The 24481-nt window shown below is 46.7% G+C and overlaps 16 non-coding genes across 16 annotated transcripts; 10 read left to right on the forward strand and 6 right to left on the reverse strand.

The window, feature by feature from the left end:
* Positions 1-4938: 4938 nt before the first annotated feature.
* On the reverse strand, positions 4939-5010 carry trnah-gug (transfer RNA histidin (anticodon GUG)). The gene has a single exon. It is a non-coding gene; the product is annotated as a tRNA-His (tRNA).
* A 548-nt stretch (positions 5011-5558) lies between these two features.
* Positions 5559-5630, forward strand: trnae-uuc (transfer RNA glutamic acid (anticodon UUC)). Its single transcript has one exon. It is a non-coding gene; the product is annotated as a tRNA-Glu (tRNA).
* Positions 5631-8500: 2870 nt separating this feature from the next.
* Positions 8501-8572, forward strand: trnae-uuc (transfer RNA glutamic acid (anticodon UUC)). The gene has a single exon. It is a non-coding gene; the product is annotated as a tRNA-Glu (tRNA).
* A 2882-nt stretch (positions 8573-11454) lies between these two features.
* Positions 11455-11526, forward strand: trnae-uuc (transfer RNA glutamic acid (anticodon UUC)). The gene has a single exon. It is a non-coding gene; the product is annotated as a tRNA-Glu (tRNA).
* A 1401-nt stretch (positions 11527-12927) lies between these two features.
* Positions 12928-12999, forward strand: trnae-uuc (transfer RNA glutamic acid (anticodon UUC)). Its single transcript has one exon. It is a non-coding gene; the product is annotated as a tRNA-Glu (tRNA).
* A 783-nt stretch (positions 13000-13782) lies between these two features.
* Positions 13783-13854, reverse strand: trnah-gug (transfer RNA histidin (anticodon GUG)). Its single transcript has one exon. It is a non-coding gene; the product is annotated as a tRNA-His (tRNA).
* A 546-nt stretch (positions 13855-14400) lies between these two features.
* Positions 14401-14472, forward strand: trnae-uuc (transfer RNA glutamic acid (anticodon UUC)). The gene has a single exon. It is a non-coding gene; the product is annotated as a tRNA-Glu (tRNA).
* Positions 14473-17356: 2884 nt separating this feature from the next.
* Positions 17357-17428, forward strand: trnae-uuc (transfer RNA glutamic acid (anticodon UUC)). The gene has a single exon. It is a non-coding gene; the product is annotated as a tRNA-Glu (tRNA).
* A 782-nt stretch (positions 17429-18210) lies between these two features.
* On the reverse strand, positions 18211-18282 carry trnah-gug (transfer RNA histidin (anticodon GUG)). The gene has a single exon. It is a non-coding gene; the product is annotated as a tRNA-His (tRNA).
* A 550-nt stretch (positions 18283-18832) lies between these two features.
* trnae-uuc (transfer RNA glutamic acid (anticodon UUC)) lies at positions 18833-18904 on the forward strand. The gene has a single exon. It is a non-coding gene; the product is annotated as a tRNA-Glu (tRNA).
* Positions 18905-20303: 1399 nt separating this feature from the next.
* trnae-uuc (transfer RNA glutamic acid (anticodon UUC)) lies at positions 20304-20375 on the forward strand. Its single transcript has one exon. It is a non-coding gene; the product is annotated as a tRNA-Glu (tRNA).
* A 781-nt stretch (positions 20376-21156) lies between these two features.
* Positions 21157-21228, reverse strand: trnah-gug (transfer RNA histidin (anticodon GUG)). Its single transcript has one exon. It is a non-coding gene; the product is annotated as a tRNA-His (tRNA).
* Positions 21229-21773: 545 nt separating this feature from the next.
* Positions 21774-21845, forward strand: trnae-uuc (transfer RNA glutamic acid (anticodon UUC)). The gene has a single exon. It is a non-coding gene; the product is annotated as a tRNA-Glu (tRNA).
* Positions 21846-22628: 783 nt separating this feature from the next.
* Positions 22629-22700, reverse strand: trnah-gug (transfer RNA histidin (anticodon GUG)). Its single transcript has one exon. It is a non-coding gene; the product is annotated as a tRNA-His (tRNA).
* Positions 22701-23245: 545 nt separating this feature from the next.
* On the forward strand, positions 23246-23317 carry trnae-uuc (transfer RNA glutamic acid (anticodon UUC)). The gene has a single exon. It is a non-coding gene; the product is annotated as a tRNA-Glu (tRNA).
* A 782-nt stretch (positions 23318-24099) lies between these two features.
* trnah-gug (transfer RNA histidin (anticodon GUG)) lies at positions 24100-24171 on the reverse strand. The gene has a single exon. It is a non-coding gene; the product is annotated as a tRNA-His (tRNA).
* Positions 24172-24481: the final 310 nt, after the last annotated feature.

Genomic DNA, 24481 nt, shown 5'->3' on the forward strand with positions numbered 1-24481 from the left:
ATTCAACTTAAAATTTTTTATCAAGCGAATCTGTCCCGTTTAAAATTGTCCAAAATGTTTCCAGGGCAAGATCCAACCTATGAACTTTGAACTTTGCAATCAAGCTCCAGCTTCACTAGGCCACATGTTTTGGGCTTGTACCAAATTAACATTATTTCTGGACAAAAAATTTTAATCATGTTTCCTAATTTAATCCTAATTTTAAATCCTATCCAACAGCCTTGGTGTCACAATCACTCATAATCTATTAATAGCTGTGTTTGGTGTACTTCCAGATGGGCTTAACGTGGAGAAGAACAAACAAACTATAATTTCCTTTCATTTACTATTGGCACGAAGATTTATCTTGCTCAACTGGAAGAACCCTAATCCACCTCTGTTAAGTCAGTGGGTAAGTGATGTTATATACTATCTGAATTGGAAAAAATCAAATTCTCTCTTAGAGGATCTGTTCAAAACTTTTTTAAAATCTGGCAGAATCTAATCAATAATATTCTAGATTAAGCACTTATATTGGGGAGAAAGACTCCTTTCCCTCATACTACACTGAAAAGTCTTACTCTGGTTGTTGGCCTCTCTCTCTTTCTCATGGGAGGGGGTTGTATTAAATTCAGTTTTGTTAAGTTTGGCTTGATTGTATGGAATGTTACATGACTTTAAATAAATTCAATAAAAGTTATAAAAAAAAAAAAAAAAGAAAGCCATGACTTGGCTGGGGACTGGACAGACCGAGTGAGAATTGTACCCCTTTTCCAATCCACCTTCCTCTCCAGTCCATGTTTCAACCAGGGGACAGAGGAACTGAAGAGTGCTCGAGGGTCGGATTCGCAGAGCATGGGAGCAAGCTTCTCCCCTCCATTTTGCCTTTTGTGGCATAATCATATATTGGTCAGGACTCTGCATTGTGGCCGCAGCAACCAGTTAGCCAAACGTTTCACTTCTCGCATTTTCAAGACAACTGAATGGCTGCCATTTCAGTTGAAACATGCTCCAGTCTCATTTCTGATGATCACACCACTTGCTTTGGGCTCCAAGAGCAGAGAATCCCAAAAAAACAAAAATATACGCATGTTATAAATATAAATAAATATATATCCATCCATCCATTTTCCAACCCGCTGAATCCGAACACAGGGTCACAGGGGTCGGCTGGAGCCAATCCCAGCCAACACAGGGCACAAGGCAGGGAACCAGTCCTGGGCAGGGTGCCAACCCACCGCAGGACACACACAAACACATCCCAGCACACACTAGGGCCAATTTAGAATCGCCAATCCACCTAACCTGCATGTCTTTGGAAGGAAACCAGAGCACCCGGAGGAAACCCACGCAGACACGGGGAGAACATACAAACTCCACGCAGGGAGGACCCGGGAAGTGAACCCGGGTCTCCCAACTGCGAGGCAGCAGCGCTACCCACTGCGCCACCGTGCCGCCCCAATAAATATATATATTTTTATATATAAATATAAAACAAAATACTGTATATACATAGAAACAACTGCGCGAGCCAGAGTGTGTGGTAGTATTTTACCCGATCTCATCAAATCATACATGCAACTCTGACAGTTAATACCATGTTGCCATTTAGTGTGGTGTTTCTTATCTTACCCGGGCCCTTTCCCTTTCTTTATCTGCCTTGCTTGCTAATCCATGCCCTGGTCAGGAACTGTCATGTCATGGCGTTTCTTCTTGTGGTTGTGGATGCGAGTTGTATCCATATCCGATGGACTTGCGATGGTTATGCTGTCCCCTGTATGGAGCCCACACTAGCATTATTCAGGAAAGATACTCAGCATTAATTAAATGAGGTCAGTCTGTAAGCAATGGTTTACAAAATAGCTTGGAAGAAAACATGGGAGGCAGGGTGAAGAGCACAACTCTGATGCAGAAGGCAGCTTCAAACAGCATTCTCATAACAGGATGTTGAATTTAGTCCACCTGGGTGAAAATCAAGAATCCTAACCGGTAGTCCATATGAGACATGTGAAAGCTTGGGTATTACACAGATGTTGTGACTTTCAACCACAGTCCATTAGTCTAATGGAGGCTGGCTTGCTGTTTTTTTGTTTGCTTGGTTCTCTTTTACATAATCCCAGAATATTCTATTCAATCTGAAGCTTTACTGACCATCACAAAATAGATTACTCACTGACTCCCATGGTGTGTCATCTCGCCTCAAGACAAGAAGACTAAGACCACCACAAGTATGTGTCTCAAGATGTCCCATTTAAAACCAAGCCTGCTAATACCAGCACAAACTTGATTCCTCACATGTAGGCTATGAGGTGAACCCAATACCCATCAGAGCCCATGACTTTAGCCCTTGAAGATAATTTTCCTCTGTGGAAATCCACCTTCCTTTCTGGTCAGCGTCTCAACCGGGGGACAGAGGAATTTTTGAGGGTCAGAGTTGCTCTTTGTCTTGGCATGGGAGTCAGCATCTTCTGGTGGTCGTGGTTTGTGTACTGTGATTATCTAGTAGTCATTACTCTGCGTTTCCACCACAGCAACTCCAGTTTCAGTTCATGGCAGTTAGCCAAATGTTTTGCTGTTGACATTTTTAACCAAGTGATTTCCAAATCCGTCATTTAAATCTAATGAAGACTACACTAGAATTATCCCAGAATATTCAATCCAATTGAAACCTTTGCTAACCATCCCTAAATAGGTTGTAACTGACCCCCTTTGCCTTGCACCAGTTTTAAGACTTGGAGGCAGTACAATGAGGAATGCCTTCCTTGTAATTTTTTTGGAGGAGTCTTTCTCTATGATGTTTTCTTGTGGTGCATTTTTTTTTTGTTTGTTTTTAATCCTCAAATCTCCACCTGCCTTTCAGTCCTCATACACTCAAGCCACAAAGTACCCCAGTGCACCCAATGAATACCTCAATCCCTTGAATACCTCAACCATCATCAACTTGTTTGCTCCTTTTGGATTATGCACAAACCAAGCTTTCTCCTGATATTTTCCCTCAAGGTGACCAAACTTGCTGCTGCCACTGGCCACACAACAGCCTGGGTCAAGAACATGAGCAATAAGCACAGACAGATACTGACCAGCATCCTCACTGACAAGGGACATGTGCCTTCTGCCTATGGCTGTCAGGTCGATGCAACAGTACATAAAATCTGATGTCATCCCAGCTCAGTTCCTACATGTGGTGATCAAGTCAAATATATTCAGCTGTATATTCAAATGGGTGTGGGGTTCATTAGGTAGCAACTGAAAAAGAAGCCCCTTTATTATCTCTTCATAACACAACTATCATCCTACATCTTCAAGTAGAACATTGGGCACATTGATTGCCTGCAGCAGGCTATAGCCACATAGCTGGGACCAGACACCGAGGCTCCAGGCATCAGGCTTTTCACCAAGGAAGAGTGCATAAGGAGATGATTGAGGTCATTTGAAGAAACAACGGACAACATGGGCATTCAGCTGATGGATGATACCAGAATCTGCAATAGCTGCCATACACATAGGCACCAATACACTTCATCCACAACCTGTCAAGCATGCACCTGTATATAAAGATTGGGCAGGTGGTAAAAGGAAGAGATCACACTACCAGTCTTCATCTATGTGTATTGATCAACATCCCTAAAGCGGTTCCACCTGCACCTGGGTGGCTTCATACCAGATAGGGGCAATGGATGTGTCCTCTTTTATTATCCATGCAGCTCAGCCAGTACTGCCTATATCCAAGCTTATTTCCTGGAAAGTCTAAAGTGATGGATTGAAAAATAGATAGATACTATTTAAATCCCATGGGGAAATTCACATAATTTTCACATAAGCCACTATACAAAAGCAGTGCAGGGAACAGGTTGGAACCTGGTCTGCAACTGCAGCCACCAGAAGAACTCCATCGATCAGCTTAGTAAGCTACTTCTTGAGAAGAAATTGCTTCAGGCCTAAACCAAATACTTAGGTGGGTATGCATGCAGAAAATGTTCTGACAGCTGGACTGACCATAAAATTGTCAATCACTTCTTAAGATTTCAATGTGGTCTATCCATCTTTTCATGTGGCCATGCACAAAAGGGATCTGCATTGAGGACAATAAAAACATTTATAAAAGCATGAAGCACATCCACATCCCTGTAGCTATAATGAAGCAGGATGAACAACTCACCTAATTGGATTGCATATGAGTAAGCAGATAATGGTGATAAATCATTCAAAAATGACCTGTTACAGAGCACTTATGCAAAATCTGAAGATCACTTGAAATGAATCTGATATTGAAATGTACTAGAAGCAGATCCAGACAAACAATGTTCTGCAGATCAAAGGTTGGAAAAGATCAATATCAAGAGGAGCTCATCTGCAGATTGTTTTGGCCAACTGATTGCCAGTTAATAGAGGAGCACTGGCTATTAAAAAGAGACAGCCAGCATATTCTGGAATAATAGACTGTGATTGAAGGACACAGCATCAGCGTAATGACCTACCATTTATATGTCCCAAACGATCTTGTACATAGGATTCCTGGTTTTCACCCAGGAGGAGTGGGTTCGACACCTCATATTGGAAAGGTATTTGGAGATCCCTTCCATAATACAGGTGTACTATGGCACTCACAGTTCTAACCATGTATATTTTGTATAAAATTTATATAAATGTGTACATAATTTTTCCTTTTTTGAAATTCTCTGCTCTTGGAAACCAAAAAAATTGTGTGATCGACGCAAATGAGATTGGAGCACGTTTTGGATGAAACGGCATGCGCTGCTTTGAATCTGATGAATTGAACTGGAGCCAAAAGAGCCCGTGCCGTACAGCCCAGTGTTAGCACGCGCTCTCCGCAAAAGGGGCATCGGCTGAACGTGATTGCAACTTGATGAGGACGCAATTTTAGCATAGGTGTGAGTTAAATAGACTTATTTCGATATCACTCGCTTCAAAATGCATTCTACGAACCGTTTGTTCAACTGCCGTGACCCGGATTCGAACCGGGGTTGCTGCGGCCACAACGCAGAGTACTGACCACTATACGATCACGGCACGCAAAGCACAACTGACAGGGAAGCCTTGCTCCCATACCCAGACAAAGAGCGACTCCGATCCTGGAGCGCTCCTCGTTTCCTCTGTAACCCGCTTGAAACGTGGACCAGAGAGGAAGGTGGATTGGAAAAGAGTGAAATTCTCACTTGGTCTGTCCTGTCCAAAGCCAAGTCTTGGGTTTCTGATTGATTTGGAGCTCGCCTCATAGCACACGTGAGAGGAATGAAGTCGTGACTTGAGGTGTCTCCTGCTTACATTTTTGACGCAGTGCCGGTGTTGGTAGGCTGGGCAATTGGTAGGCAAATTGGGGCATCCTGAAAGACGTACTCGTGGCAGTCTTAGTGTCCTTGCCTTCAGCTGAGATGACACACCAAGAGATTTAGTGAGAAGATAGTTTATGATGGTCAGCAAAGGATCCGATTGTTTGCAATGCTCTGGGATTATATTAAAGAGAAGAAAAAATATAAAACATCCAGACAGCCTCCTCGCGACTAATGGACTGTGATTGAAAGTCACAGCATCATCGTAATTGACCTCCGGTTTGTTAATCCCATATGGTCTAGCGGTTAGTATTCCTGGTTTTCACCCAGGCGGCCCGGGTTCGACTCCCGGTATGGGAAAGCTAGTTCGAGCTCGCTCACATAACACAGGTGTACTGTACTCCTCGACTTGCCCAAGTTTTCTTCCAGGCTGTGTTTTCAATCAAAGCGTACAGGTGGCTCTCACGTAATCAAAGCCAATAATCGCTCCAGAATAATGCTGCTTGGGGCTCCTTTCAGTACCATAGCAGAGAGCCTAACCATCCCCAGCCCTGAAGTCCCAGGATCAATTCGCATCCTACAGCATGAGAAGAGACAACCACGACACGGCGGTTCCCGTCCAGGGAGCATGGCAAGTATCTGCAAGCAAGGCACATAAAGAAACGGAAACGGTCCGGGTGACATAGGAAACACCACAGCAGCACACAATCAACGGTCAGAGATGCGATGTCCATAAAACGAACGACTTGATGAGATCGGTTAATATACTTCCTTACTCTCTGGTGCTCGCAGTTCTTCCCATGTAAATTTTGTATTATATTTATATAAATATGTATATATTTTTCCTTTTTTGCAATGCTCTGTTCTTGGATCCCAAAGAAAGTGGTGTGATCATCGCAAACGAGACTGGAGCACGTTTCAGATGAAACGGCATGCGCTGCTTTGAATCTGATGAATTGAACTGGAGCCAAAAGGGCCCGTGCCGTACAGCCCAGTGTTAACACGCGCTCTCCGCAAAAGGGGCATCGGCTGAACGAGATTGCAACTTGATGAGGACGCAATTTTAGCATAGGTGTGAGTTAAATAGACTTATTTCGATATCACTCGCTTCAAAATGCATCCTACGAACCGTTTGTTTAACTGCCGTGACCCGGATTCGAACCGGGGTTGCCGCGGCCACAACGCAGAGTACTGACCACTATAAGATCACGGCACGCAAAGCACAACTGACAGGGAAGCTTTGCTCCCATACCCAGACAAAGAGCGACTCCGATCCTGGAGCGCTCCTCGTTTCCTCTGTAGCCCGCTTGAAACGTGGACCGGAGAGGAAGGTGGATTGGAAAAGAGTGAAATTCTCACTCGGTCTGTCCTGTCCACAGCCAAGTCTTGGGTTTCTGATTGATTTGGAGCTCGCCTCATAGCACACGTGAGAGGAATGAAGTCGTGACTCGGGGTGTCTCCTGCTTACATCTTTGACGCAGTGCCGGTTTTGGTAGGCTGGGCAATTGGTAGGCAAATTGGGGCATCTTGAAACAAGTACTCGTGGCAGTCTTAGCGTCCTTGCCTTCAGCTGAGATGACACACCATGCGATTCAGTGAGAAGCTAGTTGATGATGGTCAGCAAAGGATCCGATTGTTTGCAATTGTCTAATTAGATGAAAGAGAAGAAAAAATATAAAACATCCAGACAGCCTCCTCTCGACTAATGGACTGTGATTGAAAGTCACAGCATCATCGTAATTGACCTACGGTTTGTTAATCCCATATGGTCTAGCGGTTAGAATTCCTGGTTTTCACCAAAGCGGCCCGGGTTCGACTCCCGGTATGGGAAAGCTAGTTCGAGCTCGCTCACATAACACAGGTGTACTGTACTCCTCGACTTGCCCAAGTTTTCTTCCAGGCTGTGTTTTCAATCAAAGCGTACAGGTGGCTCTCACGTAATCAAAGCCAATAATCGCTCCAGAATAATGCAGTTTGGGGCTCCTTTCAGTACCATAGCAGAGAGCCTAACCATCCGCAGCCCTGAAGTCCCTGCATCAATTCGCATCCTACAGCATGAGAAGAGACAACCACGACATCGCGGATCCCGTCCAGGGAGCATGGCAAGTATCTGCAAGCAAGGCACATAAAGAAACGGAAAGGGTCCAGGCAACATAGGAAACAACACAGCAGCACACAATCAACCGTCAGAGATGCGATGTCCATAAAACGAACGACTTGATGAGATCGGTTAATATACTTCCTTACACTCTGGCGCTCGCAGTTCTTCCCATGTAAATTTTGTATTCTATTTATATAAATATGTATATATTTTTCCTTTTTAGCAATGCTCTGTTCTTGGATCCCAAAGAAAGTGGTGTGATCATCGCAAACGAGACTGGAGCACGTTTCAGATGAAACGGCATGCGCTGCTTTGAATCTGATGAATTGAACTGGAGCCAAAAGAGCCCGTGCCCTACAGCCCAGTGTTAGCATGCGCTCTCCGCAAAAGGGGCATCGGCTGAACGTGATTGCAACTTGATGAGGACGCAATTTTAGCATAGGTGTGAGTTAAATAGACTTATTTCGATATCACTCGCTTCAAAATGCATTCTACGAACCGTTTGTTCAACTGCCGTGACCCGGATTCGAACCGGAGTTGCTGCGGCCACAACGCAGTGTACTGACCACTATACGATCACGGAACGCAAAGCACAACTGACAGGGAAGCTTTGCTCCCATACCCAGACAAAGAGCGACTCCGATCCTGGAGCGCTCCTCGTTTCCTCTGTAACCCGCTTGAAACGTGGACCGGAGAGGAAGGTGGATTGGAAAAGAGTGAAATTCTCACTCGGTCTGTCCTGTCCACAGCCAAGTCTTGGGTTTCTGATTGATTTGGAGCTCGCCTCATAGCATACGTGAGAGGAATGAAGTCGTGACTTGGGGTGTCTCCTGCTTACATCTTTGACGCAGTGCCGGTTTTGGTAGGCTGGGCAATTGGTAGGCAAATTGGGGCATCTTGAAACAAGTACTTGTGGAAGTCTTAGCGTCCTTGCCTTCAGCTGAGATGACACACTATGCGATTCAGTGAGAAGCTAGTTTATGATGGTCAGCAAAGGATCCGATTGTTTGCAATTGTCTAATTATATGAAAGAGAAGAAAAAATATAAAACATCCAGACAGCCTCCTCTCGACTAATGGACTGTGATTGAAAGTCACAGCATCATCGTAATTGACCTCCAGTTTATTAATCCCATATGGTCTAGCGGTTAGGATTCCTGGTTTTCACCCAGGCGGCCCGGGTTCGACTCCCGGTATGGGAAAGCTAGTTCGAGCTCACTCACATAACACAGGTGTACTCCTCGACTTGCCCAAGTTTTCTTCCAGGCTGTGTTTTCAATCAAAGCGTACAGGTGGCTCTCACGTAATCAAAGCCAATAATCGCTCCAGAATAATGCAGTTTGGGGCTCCTTTCAGTACCATAGCAGAGAGCCTAACCATCCCCAGCCCTGAAATCCCTGGATCAAATCGCATCCTACAGCATGAGAAGAGACAACCACGACACGGCGGATCCCGTCCAGGGAGCATGGCAAGTATCTGCAAGCAAGGCACATAAAGAAACGGAAAGGGTCCGGGTGACATAGGAAACACCACACAACACAGCAGCACACAATCAACGGTCAGAGATGCGATGTCCATAAAACGTACGACTTGATGAGATCGGCTAATATACTTCCTAACACTCTGGCGCTCGCAGTTCTTCCCATGTAAATTTTGTATTCTATTTATATAAATATGTATATATTTTTCCTTTTTTGCAATGCTCTGTTCTTGGATCCCAAAGAAAGTGGTGTGATCATCGCAAACGAGACTGGAGCACGTTTCAGATGAAACGGCATGCGCTGCTTTGAATCTGATGAATTGTACTGGAGCCAAAAGAGCCCGTGCCGTACAGCCCAGTGTTAGCACGCGCTCTCCGCAAAAGGGGCATCGGCTGAACGTGATTGCAACTTGATGAGGACGCAATTTTAGCATAGGTGTGAGTTAAATAGACTTATTTCGATATCACTCGCTTCAAAATGCATTCTACGAACCGTTTGTTCAACTGCTGTGACCCGGATTCGAACCGGCGTTGCTGCGGCCACAACTCAGAGTACTGACCACTATACGATCACGGCACGCAAGGCACAACTGACAAGGAAACCTTGCTCCCATACACAGACAAAGAGCGACTCCGATCCTGGAGCGCTCCTCGTTTCCTCTGTAACCCGCTTGAAACGTGGACCGGAGAGGAAGGTGGATTGGAAAAGAGTGAAATTCTCACTCGGTCTGTCCTGTCCACAGCCAAGTCTTGGGTTTCTGATTGATTTGGAGCTCGCCTCATAGCACACGTGAGAGGAATGAAGTCGTGACTCGGGGTGTCTCCTGCTTACATTTTTGACGCAGTGCCGGTGTTGGTATGCTGGGCAATTGGTAGGCAAATTGGGGCATCTTGAAACACGTACTCATGGCAGTCTTAGCGTCCTTGCCTTCAGCTGAGATGACACACCATGCGATTCAGTGAGAAGCTAGTTTATGATGGTCAGCAAAGAATCCGATTGTTTGCAATGCTCTGGGATTATATGAAAGAGAAGAAAAAATATAAAACATCCAGACAGCCTCCTCGCGACTAATGGACTGTGATTGAAAGTCACAGCATCATCGTAATTGACCTCCGGTTTATTAATCCCATATTGTCTAGCGGTTAGGATTCCTGGTTTTCACCCAGGCGGCCCGGGGTCGACTCCCGGTATGGGAAAGCTAGTTCGAGCTCGCTCACATAACACAGGTGTACTGTACTCCTCGACTTGCCCAAGTTTTCTTCCAGGCTGTGTTTTCAATCAAAGCGTACAGGTGGCTCTCACGTAATCAAAGCCAATAATCGCTCCAGAATAATGCTGCTTGGGGCTCCTTTCAGTACCATAGCAGAGAGCCTAACCATCCCCAGCCCTGAAGTCCCTGGATCAATTCGCATCCTACAGCATGAGAAGAGACAACCACGACACGGCGGTTCCCGTCCAGGGAGCATGGCAAGTATCTGCAAGCAAGGCACATAAAGAAACGGAAAGGGTCCGGGTGACATAGGAAACACCACACAACACAGCAGCACACAATCAACCGTCAGAGATGCGATGTCCATAAAACGAACGACTTGATGAGATCGGCTAATATACTTCCTTACACTCTGGCGCTCGCAGTTCTTCCCATGTAAATTTTGTATTCTATTTATATAAATATGTATATATTTTTCCTTTTTTGCAATGCTCTGTTCTTGGATCCCAAAGAAAGTGGTGTGATCATCGCAAAGGAGACTGGAGCACGTTTCAGATGAAACGGCATGCGCTGCTTTGAATCTGATGAATTGAACTGGAGCCAAAAGGGCCCGTGCCGTACAGCCCAGTGTTAACACGCGCTCTCCGCAAAAGGGGCATCGGCTGAACGTGATTGCAACTTGATGAGGACGCAATTTTAGCATAGGTGTGAGTTAAATAGACTTATTTCGATATCATTCGCTTCAAAATGCATTCTACGAACCGTTTGATCAACTGCCGTGACCCAGATTCGAACCGGGGTTATTGCGGCCACAACGCAGAGTACTGACCTCTACACGATCACGGCACGCAAAGCACAACTGACAGGGAAGCTTTGCTCCCATACCCAGACAAAGAGCGACTCCGATCCTGGAGCGCTCCTCGTTTCCTCTGTAACCCGCTTGAAACGTGGACCGGAGAGGAAGGTGGATTGGGAAAGAGTGAAATTGTCACTCGGTCTGTCCTGTCCAAAGCCAAGTCTTGGGTTTCTGATTGATTTGGAGCTCGCCTCATAGCACACGTGAGAGGAATGAAGTCGTGACTTGGGGTGTCTCCTGCTTACATTTTTGACGCAGTGCCGGTGTTGGTATGCTGGGCAATTGGTAGGCAAATTGGGGCATCTTGAAACACCTACTCGTGGCAGTCTTAGCGTCCTTGCCTTCAGCTGAGATGACACACCATGCGATTCAGTGAGAAGCTAGTTTATGATGGTCAGCAAAGGATCCGATTGTTTGCAATTGTCTAATTATATGAAAGAGAAGAAAAAATATAAAAACATCCAGACAGCCTCCTCGCGACTAATGGACTGTGATTGAAAGTCACAGCATCATCGTAATTGACCACCGGTTTATTAATCCCATATGGTCTAGCGGTTAGGATATCTGGTTTTCATCCAGGCGGCCCGGGTTCGACTCCCGGTATGGGAAAGCTAGTTCGAGCTCACTCACATAACACAGGTGTACTGTACTCCACGACTTGCCCAAGTTTTCTTCCAGGCTGTGTTTTCAATCAAAGCGTACAGGTGGCTCTCACGTAATCAAAGCCAATAATCGCTCCAGAATAATGCTGCTTGGGGCTCCTTTCAGTACCATAGCAGAGAGCCTAACCATCCCCAGCCCTGAAGTGCCTGGATCATTTCGCATCCTACAGCATGAGAAGACACAACCACGACACGGCGGTTCCCGTCCAGGGAGCATGGCAAGTATCTGCAAGCAAGGCACATAAAGAAACGGAAAGGGTCCAGGCAACATAGGAAACAACACAGCAGCACACAATCAACCGTCAGAGATGCGATGTCCATAAAACGAACGACTTGATGAGTTCGGCTAATATACTTCCTTACACTCTGGCGCTCGCAGTTCTTCCCATGTAAATTTTGTATTCTATTTATATAAATATGTATATATTTTTCCTTTTATGCAATGCTCTGTTCTTGGATTCCAAAGAAAGTGGTGTGATCATCGCAAACGAGACTGGAGCACGTTTCAAATAAAACGGCATGCGCTTCTTTGAATCTGATGAATTGAACTGGAGCCAAAAGAGCCCGTGCCGTACAGCCCAGTGTTAGCACGCGCTCTCCGCAAAAGGGGCTTCGGCTGAACGAGATTGCAACTTGATGAGGACGCAATTTTAGCATAGGTGTGAGTTAAATAGACTTATTTCGATATCACTCGCTTCAAAATGCATTCTACGAACCCTTTGTTCAACTGCCGTGACCCGTATTCGAACCGGGATTGCTGCTGCCACAACACAGAGTACTGACCACTATACGATCACGGCACGCAAAGCACAACTGACAGGGAAACTTTGCTCCCATACCCAGACAAAGAGCGACTCCGATCCTGGAGCGCTCTTCGTTTCCTCTGTAACCCGCTTGAAACGTGGACCGGAGAGGAAGGTGGATTGGAAAAGAGTGAAATTCTCACTCGGTCTGTCCTGTCCACAGCCAAGTCTTGGGTTTCTGATTGATTTGGAGCTCGCCTCATAGCACACGTGAGAGGAATGAAGTCGTGACTTGGGGTGTCTCCTGCTTACATTTTTGACGCAGTGCCGGTGTTGGTATGCTGGGCAATTGGTAGGCAAATTGGGGCATCTTGAAACACCTACTCGTGGCAGTCTTAGCGTCCTTGCCTTCAGCTGAGATGACACACCATGCGATTCAGTGAGAAGCTAGTTTATGATGGTCAGCAAAGGATCCGATTGTTTGCAATGCTCTGGGATTATATGAAAGAGAAGAAAAAATATAAAACATCCAGACAGCCTCCTCTCGACTAATGGACTGTGATTGAAAGTCACAGCATCATCGTAATTGACCTCCGGTTTATTAATCCCATATGGTCTAGCGGTTAGGATTCCTGGTTTTCACCCAGGCGGCCCGGGTTCGACTCCCGGTATGGGAAAGCTAGTTCGAGCTCACTCGCACAACACAGGTGTACTCCTCGACTTGCCCATGTTTTGTTCCAGGCTGTGTTTTCATTTAAAGCGTACAGGTGGCTCTCACGTAATCAAAGCCAATAATCGCTCCAGAATAATGCTGCTTGGGGCTCCTTTCAGTACCATAGCAGAGAGCCTAACCATCCCCAGCCCTGAAATCCCTGGATCAAATCGCATCCTACAGCATGAGAAGAGACAACCACGACACGGCGGTTCCCGTCCAGGGAGCATGGCAAGTATCTGCAAGCAAGGCACATAAAGAAACGGAAAGGGTCCGGGTGACATAGGAAACACCACACAACACAGCAGCACACAATCAACGGTCAGAGATGCGATGTCCATAAAACGTACGACTTGATGAGATCGGCTAATATACTTCCTTACACTCTGGCGCTCGCAGTTCTTCCCATGTAAATTATGTATTCTATTTATATAAATATGTATATATTTTTCCTTTTTTGCAATGCTCTGTTCTTGGATCCCAAAGAAAGTGGTGTGATCATCGCAAACGAGACTGGAGCACGTTTCAGATGAAACGGCATGCGCTGCTTTGAATCTGATGAATTGAACTGGAGCCAAAAGAGCCCGTGCCGTACAGCCCAGTGTTAGCATGCGCTCTCCGCAAAAGGGGCATCGGCTGAACGTGATTGCAACTTGATGAGGACGCAATTTTAGCATAGGTGTGAGTTAAATAGACTTATTTCGATATCACTCGCTTGAAAATGCATTCTACGAACCGTTTGTTCAACTGCCGTGACCCGGATTCGAACCGGGGTTGCTGCGGCCACAACGCAGAGTACTGACCACTATACGATCACGGCACGCAAAGCACAACTGACAGGGAAGCTTTGCTCCCATACCCAGACAAAGAGCAACTCCGATCCTGGAGCGGTCCTCGTTTCCTCTGTAACCCGCTTGAAACGTGGACCGGAGAGGAAGGTGGATTGGAAAAGAGTGAAATTCTCACTCGGTCTGTCCTGTCCACAGCCAAGTCTTGGGTTTCTGATTGATTTGGAGCTCGCCTCATAGCACACGTGAGAGGAATGAAGTCGTGACTTGGGGTGTCTCCTGCTTACATTTTTGACGCACTGCCGGTGTTGGTATGCTGGGCAATTGGTAGGCAAATTGGGGCATCTTGAAACACCTACTCGTGGCAGTCTTAGCGTCCTTGCCTTCAGCTGAGATGACACACCATGCGATTCAGTGAGAAGCTAGTTTATGATGGTCAGCAAAGGATCCGATTGTTTGCAATTGTCTAATTATATGAAAGAGAAGAAAAAATATAAAACATCCAGACAGCCTCCTCGCGACTAATGGACTGTGATTGAAAGTCACAGCATCATCGTAATTGACCTCCGGTTTATTAATCCCATATGGTCTAGCGGTTAGGATTCCTGGTTTTCACCCAGGCGGCCCGGGTTCGACTCCTGGTATGGGAAAGCTAGTTCGAGCTCGCTCACATAACACAGGTGTACTGTACTCCTCGACTTGTCCAAGTTTTCTTCCAGGCTGTGTTTTCATTTAAAGCGTACAGGTGGCTCTCACGTAATCAAAGCCAATAATCGCTCCAGAATAATGCTGCTTGGGGCTCCTTTCAGTACCATAGCAGAGAGCCTAACCATCCCCAGCCCTGAAGTCCCTGGATCAAATCGCATCCTACAGCATGAGAAGAGACAACCACGACACGGCGGTTCCCGTCCAGGGAGCATGGCAAGTATCTGCAAGCAAGGCACATAAAGAAACGGAAAGGGTCCGGGTGACATAGGAAACACCACACAACACAGCAGCACACAATCAACGGTCAGAGATGCGATGTCCATAAAACGTACGACTTGATGAGATCGGCTAATATACTTCCTTACACTCTGGCGCTCGCAGTTCTTCCCATGTAAATTTTGTATTATATTTATATAAATATGTATATATTTTTCCTTTTTTGCAATGCTCTGTTCTTGGATCCCAAAGAAAGTGGTGTGATCATCGCAAACGAGACTGGAGCACGTTTCAGATGAAACGGCATGCGCTGCTTTGAATCTGATGAATTGAACTGGAGCCAAAAGAGCCCGTGCCGTACAGCCCAGTGTTAGCACGCGCTCTCCGCAAAAGGGGCATCGGCTGAACGTGATTGCAACTTTATGAGGACGCAATTTTAGCATAGGTGTGAGTTAAATAGACTTATTTCGATATCACTCGCTTCAAAATGCATTCTACGAACCGTTTGTTCAACTACCGTGACCCGGATTCGAACCGGAGTTGCTGCGGCCACAACGCAGAGTACTGACCACTATACGATCACGGCACGCAAAGCACAACTGAGAGGGAAGCTTTGCTCCAATACCCAGACAAAGAGCGACTCCGATCCTGGAGCGCTCCTCGTTTCCTCTGTAACCCGCTTGAAACGTGGACCGGAGAGGAAGGTGGATTGGAAAAGAGTGAAATTCTCACTCGGTCTGTCCTGTCCACAGCCAAGTCTTCGGTTTCTGATTGATTTGGAGCTCGCCTCATAGCATAAGTGAGAGGAATGAAGTCGTGACTTGGGGTGTCTCCTGCTTACATCTTTGACGCAGTGCCGGTTTTGGTAGGCTGGGCAATTGGTAGGCAAATTGGGGCATCTTGAAACACGTACTTGTGGAAGTCTTAGCGTCCTTGCCTTCAGCTGAGATGACACACCATGCGATTCAGTGAGAAGCTAGTTTATGATGGTCAGCAAAGGATCCGATTGTTTGCAATTGTCTAATTATATGAAAGAGAAGAAAAAATATAAAACATCCAGACAGCCTCATCGCGACTAATGGACTGTGATTGAAAGTCACAGCATCATCGTAATTGACCTCCGGTTTATTAATCCCATATTGTCTAGCGGTTAGGATTCCTGGTTTTCACCCAGGCGGCCCGGGGTCGACTCCCGGTATGGGAAAGCTAGTTCAAGCTCACTCACATAACACAGGTGTATTGTACTCCTCGACTTGCCCAAGTTTTCTTCCAGGCTGTGTTTTCAATCAAAGCGTACAGGTGGCTCTCACGTAATCAAAGCCAATAATCGCTCCAGAATAATGCAGCTTGGGGCTCCTTTCAGTACCATAGCAGAGAGCCTAACCATCCGCAGCCCTGAAGTCCCTGGATCAATTCGCATCCTACAGCATGAGAAGAGACAACCACGACACGGCGGTTCCCGTCCAGGGAGCATGGCAAGTATCTGCAAGCAAGGCACATAAAGAAACGGAAAGGGTCCGGGTGACATAGGAAACACCACACAACACAGCAGCACACAATCAACGGTCAGAGATGCGATGTCCATAAAACGTACGACTTGATGAGATCGGCTAATATACTTCCTTACACTCTGGCGCTCGCAGTTCTTCCCATGTAAATTTTGTATTATATTTATATAAATATGTATATATTTTTCCTTTTTTGCAATGCTCTGTTCTTGGATCCCAAAGAAAGTGGTGTGATCATCGCAAAGGAGACTGGAGCACGTTTCAGATGAAACGGCATGCGCTGCTTTGAATCTGATGAATTGAACTGGAGCCAAAAGAGCCCGTGCCGTACAGCCCAGTGTTAGCACGCGCTCTCCGCAAAAGGGACTTCGGCTGAACGAGATTGCAACTTGATGAGGACGCAATTTTAGCATAGGTGTGAGTTAAATAGACTTATTTCGATATCACTCGCTTGAAAATGCATTCTGCGACTCGTTTGTTCAACTGCCGTGACCCAGATTCGAACCGGGGTTGCTGCGGCCACAACGCAGAGTACTGACCACTATACGATCACGGCACGCAAAGCACAACTGACAGGGAAGCTTTGCTCCCATACCCAGACAAAGAGCGACTCCGATCCTGGAGCGCTCCTCGTTTCCTCTGTAACCCGCTTGAAACGTGGACCGGAGAGGAAGGTGGATTGGAAAAGAGTGAAATTCTCACTCGGTCTGTCCTGTCCACAGCCAAGTCTTGGGTTTCTGATTGATTTGGAGCTCGCCTCATAGCACACGTCAGAGGAATGAAGTCGTGACTTGGGGTGTCTCCTGCTTACATTTTTGACGCAGTGCCGGTGTTGGTATGCTGGGCAATTGGTAGGCAAATTGGGGCATCTTGAAACACCTACTCGTGGCAGTCTTAGCGTCCTTGCCTTCAGCTGAGATGACACACCATGCGATTCAGTGAGAAGCTAGTTTATGATGGTCAGCAAAGGATCCGATTGTTTGCAATTGTCTAATTATATGAAAGAGAAGAAAAAATATAAAACATCCAGACAGCCTCCTCGCGACTAATGGACTGTGATTGAAAGTCACAGCATCATCGTAATTGACCTCCGGTTTATTAATCCCATATGGTCTAGCGGTTAGGATTCCTGGTTTTCACCCAGGCGGCCCGGGTTCGACTCCCGGTATGGGAAAGGTAGCTCAAGCTCACTCGCACAACACAGTTGTACTCCTCGACTTGCCCATATTTTGTTCCAGGCTGTGTTTTCATTTAAAGCGTACAGGTGGCTCTCACGTAATCAAAGCCAATAATCACTCCAGAATAATGCTGCTTGGGGCTCCTTTCAGTACCATAGCAGAGAGCCTAACCATCCCCAGCCCTGAAATCCCTGGATCAAATCGCATCCTACAGCATGAGAAGAGACAACCACGACACGGCGGTTCCCGTCCAGGGAGCATGGCAAGTATCTGCAAGCAAGGCACATAAAGAAATGGAAAGGGTCCGGGTGACATAGGAAACACCACACAACACAGCAGCACACAATCAACGGTCAGAGATGCGATGTCCATAAAATGTACGACTTGATGAGATCGGCTAATATACTTCCTTACACTCTGGCGCTCGCAGTTCTTCCCATGTAAATTTTGTATTATATTTATATAAATATGTATATATTTTTCCTTTTTTGCAATGCTCTGTTCTTGGATCCCAAAGCAAGTGGTGTGATCATCGCAAACGAGACTGGAGCACGTTTCAGATGAAACGGCATGCGCTGCTTTGAATCTGATGAATTGAACTGGAGCCAAAGAGCCCGTGCCGTACAGCCCAGTGTTAGCACGCGCTCTCCGCAAAAGGGGCATCGGCTGAACGTGATTGCAACTTGATGAGGACTCAATTTTAGCATAGGTGTGAGTTAAATAGACTTATTTCGATATCACTCGCTTCAAAATGCATTCTACGAACCGTTTGTTCAACTGCCGTGACCCGGATTCGAACCGGGGTTGCTGCGGCCACAACGCAGAGTACTGACCACTATACGATCACGGCACGCAAGGCACAACTGACAGGGAAGCTTTGCTCCCATACCCAGACAAAGAGCGACGCCGATCCTGGAGCGCTCCTCGTTTCCTCTGTAACCCGCTTGAAACGTGGACCGGAGAGGAAGGTGGATTGGAAAAGAGTGAAATTGTCACTCGATCTGTCCTGTCCACAGCCAACCAAGTCTTGGGTTTCTGATTGATTTGGAGCTCGCCTCATAGCACACGTGAGAGGAATGAAGTCGTGACTTGGGGTGTCTCCTGCTTACATCTTTGACGCAGTGCCGGTGTTGGTATGCTGGGCAATTGGTAGGCAAATTGGGGCATCTTGAAACACCTACTCGTGGCAGTCTTAGCGTCCTTGCCTTCAGCTGAGATGACACACCATGCGATTCAGTGAGAAGCTAGTTTATGATGGTCAGCAAAGGATCCGATTGTTTGCAATTGTCTAATTATATGAAAGAGAAGAAAAAATATAAAACATCCAGACAGCCTCCTCTCGACTAATGGACTGTGATTGAAAGTCACAGCATCATCGTAATTGACCTCTGGTTTATTAATCCCATATGGTCTAGCAGTTAGGATTCCTGGTTTTCACCCAGACGGCCCGGGTTCGACTCCCGGTATGGGAAAGCTAGTTCGAGCTCACTCGCACAACACAGGTGTACTCCTCGACTTGCCCATGTTTTGTTCCAGGCTGTGTTTTCATTTAAAGCGTACAGGTGGCTCTCACGTAATCAAAGCCAATAATCGCTCCAGAATAATGCTGCTTGGGGCTCCTTTCAGTACCATAGCAGAGAGCCTAACCATCCCCAGCCCTGAAATCCCTGGATCAAATCGCATCCTACAGCATGAGAAGAGACAACCACGACACGGCGGTTCCCGTCCAGGGAGCATGGCAAGTATCTGCAAGCAAGGCACATAAAGAAACGGAAAGGGTCCGAGTGACATAGGAAACACCACACAACACAGCAGCACACAATCTACGGTCAGAGATGCGATGTCCATAAAATGTACGACTTGATGAGATCGGCTAATATACTTCCTTACACTCTGGCGCTCGCAGTTCTTCCCATGTAATTTTGTATTATATTTATATAAATATGTATATATTTTTCCTTTTTTGCAATGTTCTGTTCTTGGATCCCAAAGAAACTGGTGTGATCATCGCAAACGAGACTGGAGCACGTTTCAGATGAAACGGCATGCGCTGCTTTGAATCTGATGAATTGAACTGGAGCCAAAAGGGACTGTGCCGTACAGCCCAGTGTTAACACGCGCTCTCCGCAAAAGGGGCATCGGCTGAACGAGATTGCAACTTGATGAGAACGCAATTTTAGCATAGGTCTGAGTTAAATAGACTTATTTCGATATCACTCGCTTGAAAATGCATTCTGCGACTCGTTTGTTCAACTGCCGTGACCCGGATTCGAACCGGGGTTGCTGCGGCCACAACGCAGAGTACTGACGACTATACGATCACGGCATGCAAAGCACATCTGACAGGGAAGCTTTGCTCCCATGCCCAGACAAAGAGCGACTCCGCTCCTGGAGCGGTCCTCGTTTCCTCTGTAACCCGCTTGAAACGTGGACCGGAGAGGAAGGTGGATTGGAAAAGAGTGAAATTCTCACTCGGTCTGTCCTGTCCACAGACAAGTCTTGGGTTTCTGATTGATTTGGAGCTCGCCTCATAGCACACGTGAGAGGAATGAAGTCGTGACTTGGGGTGTCTCCTGCTTACATTTTTGACGCAGTGCCGGTGTTGGTATGCTGGGCAATTGGTAGGCAAATTGGGGCATCTTGAAACACCTACTCGTGGCAGTCTTAGCGTCCTTGCCTTCAGCTGAGATGACACACCATGCGATTCAGTGAGAAGCTAGTTTATGATGGTCAGCAAAGGATCCGATTGTTTGCAATTGTCTAATTATATGAAAGAGAAGAAAAATATAAAACATCCAGACAGCCTCCTCGCGACTAATGGACTGTGATTGAAAGTCACAGCATCATCGTAATTGACCTCTGGTTTATTAATCCCATATGGTCTAGCGGTTAGGATTCCTGGTTTTCACCCAGGCGGCCCGGGTTTGACTCCCGGTATGGGAAAGCTAGTTCGAGCTCACTCGCACAACACAGGTGTACTCCTCGACTTGCCCATGTTTTGTTCCAGGCTGTGTTTTCAATCAAAGCGTACAGGTGGCTCTCACGTAATCAAAGCCAATAATCGCTCCAGAATAATGCTGCTTGGGGCTCCTTTCAGTACCATAGCAGAGAGCCTAACCATCCCCAGCCCTGAAATCCCTGGATCAAATCGCATCCTACAGCATGAGAAGAGACAACCACGACACGGCGGTTCCCGTCCAGGAGCATGGCAAGTATCTGCAAGCAAGGCACATAAAGAAACGGAAAGGGTCCGGGTGACATAGGAAACACCACACAACACAGCAGCACACAATCAACGGTCAGAGATGCGATGTCCATAAAACGTACGACTTGATGAGATCGGCTAATATACTTCCTTACACTCTGGCGCTCGCAGTTCTTCCCATGTAAATTTTGTATTCTATTTATATAAATATGTATATATTTTTCCTTTGTTGCAATGCTCTGTTCTTGGATCCCAAAGAAAGTGGTGTGATCATCGCAAACGAGACTGGAGCACGTTTCAGATGAAACGGCATGCGCTGCTTTGAATCTGATGAATTGAACTGGAGCCAAAAGAGCCCGTGCCGTACAGCCCAGTGTAGCATGCGCTCTCCGCAAAAGGGGCATCGGCTGAACGAGATTGCAACTTGATGAGGACGCAATTTTAGCATAGGTGTGAGTTAAATAGACTTATTTCGATATCACTCGCTTGAAAATGCATTCTGCGACTCATTTGTTCAACTGCCGTGACCCGGATTCGAACCGGGGTTGCTGCGGCCACAACGCAGAGTACTGACCACTATACGATCACGGCACGCAAGGCACAACTGACAGGGAAGCTTTGCTCCCATACCAGACAAAGAGCGACTCCGATCCTGGAGCGCTCCTCGTTTCCTCTGTAACCCGCTTGAAACGTGGACCGGAGAGGAAGGTGGATTGGAAAAGAGTGAAATTCTCACTCGGTCTGTCCTGTCCACAGCCAAGTCTTGGGTTTCTGATTGATTTGGAGCTCGCCTCATAGCACACGTGAGAGGAATGAAGTCGTGACTTGGGGTGTCTCCTGCTTACATTTTTGACGCAGTGCCGGTGTTGGTATGCTGGGCAATTGGTAGGCAAATTGGGGCATCTTGAAACACGTACTCGTGGCAGTCTTAGCGTCCTTGCCTTCAGCTGAGATGACACACCATGCGATTCAGTGAGAAGCTAGTTTATGATGGTCAGCAAAGGATCCGATTGTTTGCAATTGTCTAATTATATGAAAGAGAAGAAAAAATATAAAACATCCAGACAGCCTCCTCTCGACTAATGGACTGTGATTGAAAGTCACAGCATCATCGTAATTGACCTCCGGTTTATTAATCCCATATGGTCTAGCGGTTAGGATTCCTGGTTTTCACCCAGGCGGCCCGGGTTCGACTCCCGGTATGGGAAAGCTAGTTCGAGCTCACTCGCACAACACAGGTGTACTCCTCGACTTGCCCAAGTTTTGTTCCAGGCTGTGTTTTCAATCAAAGCGTACAGGTGGCTCTCACGTAATCAAAGCCAATAATCGCTCCAGAATAATGCAGCTTGGGGCTCCTTTCAGTACCATAGCAGAGAGCCTAACCATCCCCAGCCCTGAAATCCCTGGATCAAATCGCATCCTACAGCATGAGAAGAGACAACCACGACACGGCGGTTCCCGTCCAGGGAGCATGGCAAGTATCTGCAAGCAAGGCACATAAAGAAACGGAAAGGGTCCGGGTGACATAGGAAACACCACACAACACAGCAGCACACAATCAACGGTCAGAGATGCGATGTCCATAAAACGTACGACTTGATGAGATCGGCTAATATACTTCCTTACACTCTGGCGCTCGCAGTTCTTCCCATGTAAATTTTGTATTCTATTTATATAAATATGTATATATTTTTCCTTTTTTGCAATGCTCTGTTCTTGGATCCCAAAGAAAGTGGTGTGATCATCGCAAACGAGACTGGAGCACGTTTCAGATGAAACGGCATGCGCTGCTTTGAATCTGATGAATTGAACTGGAGCCAAAAGAGCCCGTGCCGTACAGCCCAGTGTTAGCACGCGCTCTCCGCAAAAGGGACTTCGGCTGAACGAGATTGCAACTTGATGAGGACGCAATTTTAGCATAGGTGTGAGTTAAATAGACTTATTTCGATATCACTCGCTTCAAAATGCATTCTACGAACCGTTTGTTCAACTGCCGTGACCCGGATTCGAACCGGGGTTGCTGCGGCCACAACGCAGAGTACTGACCACTATACGATCACGGCACGCAAAGCACAACTGACAGGGAAGCTTTGCTCCCATACCCAGACAAAGAGCGACTCCGATCCTGGAGCGGTCCTCGTTTCCTCTGTAACCCGCTTGAAACGTGGACCGGAGAGGAAGGTGGATTGGAAAAGAGTGAAATTCTCACTCGGTCTGTCCTGTCACAGCCAAGTCTTGGGTTTCTGATTGATTTGGAGCTCGCCTCATAGCACACGTGAGAGGAATGAAGTCGTGACTTGGGGTGTCTCCTGCTTACATTTTTGACGCAGTGCCGGTGTTGGTAGGCTGGGCAATTGGTAGGCAAATTGGGGCATCTTGAAACACGTACTCGTGGCAGTCTTAGCGTCCTTGCCTTCAGTTGAGATGACACACCATGCGATTCAGTGAGAAGCTAGTTTATGATGGTCAGCAAAGGATCCGATTGTTTGCAATTGTCTAATTATATGAAAGAGAAGAAAAAATATAAAACATCCAGACAGCCTCCTCTCGACTAATGGACTGTGATTGAAAGTCACAGCATCATCGTAATTGACCTCCGGTTTATTAATCCCATATGGTCTAGCGGTTAGGATTCCTGGTTTTCACCCAGGCGGCCCGGGTTCGACTCCTGGTATGGGAAAGCTAGTTCGAGGTCACTCGCACAACACAGGTGTACTCCTTGACTTGCCCATGTTTTGTTCCAGGCTGTGTTTTCAATCAAAGCGTACAGGTGGCTCTCACGTAATCAAAGCCAATAATCGCTCCAGAATAATGCTGCTTAGGGCTCCTTTCAGTACCATAGCAGAGAGCCTAACCATCCCCAGCCCTGAAATCCCTGGATCAAATCGCATCCTACAGCATGAGAAGAGACAACCACGACACGGCGGTTCCCGTCCAGGGAGCATGGCAAGTATCTGCAAGCAAGGCACATAAAGAAACGGAAAGGGTCCGGGTGACATAGGAAACACCACACACACAGCAGCACACAATCAACGGTCAGAGATGCGATGTCCATAAAACGTACGACTTGATGAGATCGGCTAATATACTTCCTTACACTCTGGCGCTCGCAGTTCTTCCCATGTAAATTTTGTATTCTATTTAAATAAATATGTATATATTTTTCCTTTTTTGCAATGCTCTGTTCTTGGATCACAAAGAAAGTGGTGTGATCATCGCAAACGAGACTGGAGCACGTTTCAGATGAAACGGCATGCGCTGCTTTGAATCTGATGAATTGAACTGGAGCCAAAAGGGCCCGTGCCGTACAGCCCAGTGTTAACACGCGCTCTCCGCAAAAGGGGCATCGGCTGAACGAGATTGCAACTTGATGAGGATGCAATTTTAGCATAGGTCTGAGTTAAATAGACTTATTTCGATATCACTCGCTTGAAAATGCTTTCTGCGACTCGTTTGTTCAACTGCCGTGACCCGGATTCGAACCGGGGTTGCTGCGGCCACAACGCAGAGTACTGACCACTATACGATCACGGCACGCAAGGCACAACTGACAAGAAAGCTTTGCTCCCATACCCAGACAAAGAGCGACTCCGATCCTGGAGCGGTCCTCGTTTCCTCTGTAACCCGCTTGAAACGTGGACCGGAGAGGAAGGTGGATTGGAAAAGAGTGAAATTCTCACTCGGTCTGTCCTGTCCACAGCCAAGTCTTGGGTTTCTGATTGATTTGGAGCTCGCCTCATAGCACACGTGAGAGGAATGAAGTCGTGACTTGGGGTGTCTCCTGCTTACATTTTTGACGCAGTGCCGGTGTTGGTAGGCTGGGCAATTGGTAGGCAAATTGGGG

Source organism: Erpetoichthys calabaricus, chromosome 10, assembly GCF_900747795.2.
Source record: "Erpetoichthys calabaricus chromosome 10, fErpCal1.3, whole genome shotgun sequence".
In the NCBI taxonomy this organism is placed as follows: domain Eukaryota; kingdom Metazoa; phylum Chordata; class Cladistia; order Polypteriformes; family Polypteridae; genus Erpetoichthys; species Erpetoichthys calabaricus.